Source organism: Vespa crabro, chromosome 1 (genome assembly GCF_910589235.1).
Source record: "Vespa crabro chromosome 1, iyVesCrab1.2, whole genome shotgun sequence".
In the NCBI taxonomy this organism is placed as follows: domain Eukaryota; kingdom Metazoa; phylum Arthropoda; class Insecta; order Hymenoptera; family Vespidae; genus Vespa; species Vespa crabro.
The window spans coordinates 2,215,001-2,219,672 of record NC_060955.1 but is presented as its reverse complement, the minus strand read 5'-3'; the positions used below and the strand labels follow the sequence as shown (position 1 = coordinate 2,219,672).

The 4,672-nt window shown below is 33.3% G+C and overlaps 1 protein-coding gene across 6 annotated transcripts in view; it reads left to right on the top strand.

The window, feature by feature from the left end:
* Positions 1-2,252: 2,252 nt before the first annotated feature.
* Positions 2,253-4,672, top strand: part of LOC124432705 (extracellular sulfatase SULF-1 homolog) — a 71,137-nt gene continuing 68,717 nt past the window's right edge. For 3 of the 6 annotated variants that reach the window (XM_046981800.1, XM_046981796.1, XM_046981798.1), the window contains exon 1: positions 2,254-3,171. The gene's annotated coding sequence lies outside the window, so the exon portion shown is untranslated. Of the gene's footprint in view, positions 3,172-4,672 lie in introns of all 6 variants that reach the window. The other 3 variants (XM_046981802.1, XM_046981801.1, XM_046981799.1) reach the window with 2 other exon arrangements.

The following is a 4,672-nucleotide window of genomic DNA, read 5'->3' as shown; positions in this document are numbered from 1 at the left end:
CGAGAAGTATAGTACAGGTGTGGTAATTCGTTCGACCAGGTGAGAGTGTAACGATAGGATAAACGTGTATGTAGCGTCAACTTAATATTTTGCTAATAAAATATCCTTTATATATATACATATATATAAGAACATGTACACGTATATGTATGTATGTATATACTATTGAAACACCCGGTGTAGGATATGTAGGAACGTTTTATAGGCAACGCGAACATTACGATCCCGACCAATACTAATTTTCGTAAAAGCTTTACGTTCACATATTCGAGCTCGATGTACCCGATATTATTATCGTGCAATGACCTGCCTACCGTACGAACCGACGGACGAACCATCAACTTGCGATTTTATAACAACGATCACGAATACTTTTTCTCTTTGTTTTTATCGTGTATATATATATATATATACATATATATATATATATATATAAATATATGTAGTGTACACATATCTATATAGACGTATGTATTGTACTCATATCTATATAGACGTATGTAGTGTATACATGTCTATATAAACGATACTTTCTATCAAAATATTAAATTCACATTGATTGCCTCAATTTCTATTACGATTTGAATTTGTTTGACGATATATGACTTGTTAATAATCTAACCTTAACAGTATATACTAATGAGTATAATAAAACAAACGTTTGAACGATTATAATAATTGATTATATTTTTGTTTTGTGATAAAAGAGAAAAGAAAAAAAGGAAAAAAGAAAAAAAGAAAAAAAGATTGATTAAGCATAAATTTATATTACGTTTTGAATTCTTTTTTCTTGCGCGATTTATTAACTCAACCTTCAATACATATACTAATAAGTCTATCATAAAAGCAAATATATAACACGTATTGATTCATTACGTTTATGTTTTTGAAAGAAAAGAAAAGAAAAAGAAAAGAAAAATATTTACAATCGCATGAAATTTCTATTGCGATTTGAATTTCGCGCAATTATTCTAGCCTAACCTTCAATCGATATATTTTAATAATAAGTTCGATAAATTAAATACATAGCTATACTATCTCTTTTTTCGAATTAATTATTAATGATATTCACCTTTTTTTTTTTTTTTTTTTTTAAGAAAATTAAAAGAGAAAAGAAAAAAGGAAAATGCAGATGATAAAATTCGATCTATCGATTTGCGTCGATAATTAATTCGACAGTTAACACGTCGATCTCCCTCTCCCCTCTCTATGGTATCGTATACATTTCCTAAAGACGTCATCGTTATCATAATCCGAAGAGAAAACAAACGACGACGAGCTTATTGGGATTTACTTCCAGTGAAACGATTCCGTCACGAGATAAGATTTTATTAAGATCTAAAATTGTTCTCACGTAGGGAGATCTTATTTTCTTTTTTTTTCTTTTTTTTATCTTTATGTATATATACATATATATATATATGTGTGTGTATGTGTGTGTATGTATATATATATGTGTGTGTGTGTGTTAAAAAGAAACAGTGTAAGAATTATTATCTGCATAGAGACATGCTGATGTTGCAGTGTCTGAGAATAATAAGAAGAGAGAAAGAAAGAAAGAAAAAAAAAAAAAAAACAAAAATAATAATAACAAGAAGAAGCAGAATCAAACGATAAACGCTTATCATGGTAAGATCGATCGATTGTTATCATTTACCTTATTCATTCCGGCTTTTTCAATAGAAACGAGGAAGACGAAAAAAAAAAGAAATAAAGAAGAATAAATATCATTAGCGAAAAATACATCTTGTCAATGGTGAACGCCATTTTGAAATCTTTTTTACGTACGTTAATACATACATCATAAATACATATATACTCGTATGTATATGCGTTGACCGTGAAGCTATTACTTAATGCTCGGGACAATTAACCTCACTTCTTATACATAATATATGTATGTATATAAAAAACCGATGATTTATCGAGACACGCAGAAACTTATTGAACCTTACGCGTTCCGAGAGAAAGAAAGAGAGAAAGAGAAATGGTATATACATAATATACGCACGCATACACATGCACACACACACACACACACACACACATATATATATATATATATATACAACGGATTTGAGAAAGGAAGAGTAAGAGAATTATATATGAAAATTAAAAATTAGATTTACGTTCGAAGAAAAATCTTTTGATATTTATTCGTGTCTCCTTTTTAAAAAAAGTTAAAAAGAAAGAAAGAAAAAAAGAGCGTTCGTTTTTCTCATCAGTAAGGGTTCGAAAACAGTAGGGTCGAGAGTCATGTACTTACCAGAGAATCGTCGAGTTCTAGATGAGAAGAAGACGAAGACGAAGACGAAGACGAAGACGAAGAAAAAGAAGAAGAAGAAGGACGGAGGATAGTGCGTTGAGGATGGTAAGACTCGAGGAGACAGATGCACTTGGCACTCTCGGCGTGCAGCACGCCTTGGCTGACCAGCGTAGTCATACACGGCGCTGCCAGCGATAGGAGCAGCTGTTTCCAGGCTGGAGCGCTTTCAAACTCGGTTCAGTCTCGCTGCGACCGCCGACGCGGTCGGATCGTCGCATTTACGTATTTTACGTTTTACGACGGTCTTCATCTTCTTCTTCTCCTTTTTCTTCTTCTTCTTCTTCTTCCTCTTCCTCTTCTTCTTCCTCCTTCACCTTCTTCTCGTGATTTCTTCTAACTCGTTAACCTGAATATATATATATATATATATATATATATACATATAGGAACAACGTGTTAGTCACTGTTTACCTCTTCCTCGCATACATCTGTAAATTAACTTTCTCGAGTTAATTGTAAATTTATTTTTCTTTATTTTCTTTCTTTCTCCCTCCTCCTCTCCCCGGCCCTCTCCCTTTCATTTTGCTGGCCCTTTTTTCTCTCTTTCTTTCTTTCGTGTAAATCATCATCATAGTCATCATCGTCATCGTCGTCGTAAGGTTGGCCCCATTTAGTCGGCAAAGAGCGCGGCGAGACGAAGATACATCGTCGAAAACCGTAAGAGAGATCGAGAGACATTTCCACAGAGAAAGACAGATTTGGTAAAAGCAAATAGTCAAAGAAGAAGAAGAAAAAGAAGAAGAAGAAGAAGAAGAAGAAGAAAAGGAAGAAGAATAAGAATAAGAGGAAAGGAGAAGAGGGGGAAAGAAAAAGGAGACACAATTCGTCGAATATTCCGGTCGAAGGTAAGGCGAGTAGTATCTTCGTTTTGGCGCGCCAAATACGACGTTTTCGTATTTTTAGGTTAGTCTCGCGATACGACCTTTTGCAACTTGGTGCCGGTAACTGACTAAAGTACACGCTCACGATTGATTTCAAAACGATGATACCTTGATTGTTTCTTTCGTTTTTATTTTTCTTTTCTTCTTCCTTTTTTTTTTTTTTTTTTTATGTTGAAAAGAAAAAAAAACAACACGAATGTATGTAACGGAGACAATTTGTAAACGCGTTTTTTCTTTTTTTTCTTTTTTTTTTTTTTTTTAAACGAACCGGTACAATCGCCGGTACCGTTCGCACACGTGAAAGGTAAAATTGTTTTTCAATCTCTGACTGAATTGTTCTTTCCTAAATGGTGCGATAAAAGATCCACGAGAGAACTTTCTTTTTCGTCTCGACGTGTAAGTAAGCAAGTAAGCAAGTAAATAAGAAAGAAAGTAAGTAAGTAAGTAAGTAAGTATATACATCATACACAACATATATACATACATGCGTGTGTGTGTGTGTAATGATCTTTACATCGAGAACGGTAAGATTCGGTTTGCTCGAGTAATCGTAAACCGTCGTGAGATAAACGATCCGGTGTCAAAACCGCGATAGATGCTTTTACCTTGTGAAAGAGGTGGTTTCTTTTGTGGGATGAAAAAATGAAGGGGGAAAAAAAAAAAGAAAAAAACAAAAAAGAAAAAAAAACAAAAAAAAGAAAGGGAAAAAAGCTAACAAAAAACAAAATGGATACTATTATCGTTCGAAAAGATTTCATGTCACGCAAACCAATTATTTCTATTTTAATTATTCGTATCCTTTTTGCTTATTTATTCATTCGTTTGTTCACTTATAGATACTCTCATTCTCGTAATAATATTAATTTTTCTTTCATATAATTTACTTTGATCGCGTACTCACGTTCGGTGCTAATATATATATATATATATATATACATTACAAGCGTACATAAACTGAGAATAAAACTGAGAGTAATTTTATTCGGCCGATTCTCGTGCTAAACAGAGAGAGAGAGAGAGAGAGAAAAGATAGATAGATAGATAGATAGATAGATAGATAGATAAATAAATAGAGATAGTGTCATGGCGTCGTAGTTTTTTTATAGAATACTTCTCCGTCTCTTTGTTTTTTTTTATTTCTCTTCTTCCTTTCTTTTTTTCTTTTCTTCTGCTTTTTTTTCTCTCTCTCTCTCTCTCTCTCTCTCTCTCTCCTTCAGTTCAGCCTCTCTCTTTCTTTTTCTTCTTTTTCTTTTTTTTTTTCTTCTCTTTTTATATTTTTTCGTTATGTTTTCACAAGGAACTAAGTAGATGGGGGAGAAGGCGCGTGCGAGAAGAGCTTCGATCGTTGAAACGACAGGTGACAAAGGCAACGAGACCCATGCTCTTCTATGTATGTACGTACTTGTATAGAACCAGCAAGAGAGAAAGAGAGAGGGAGAGAGAGAGAGAGAGATAGAGATAGATA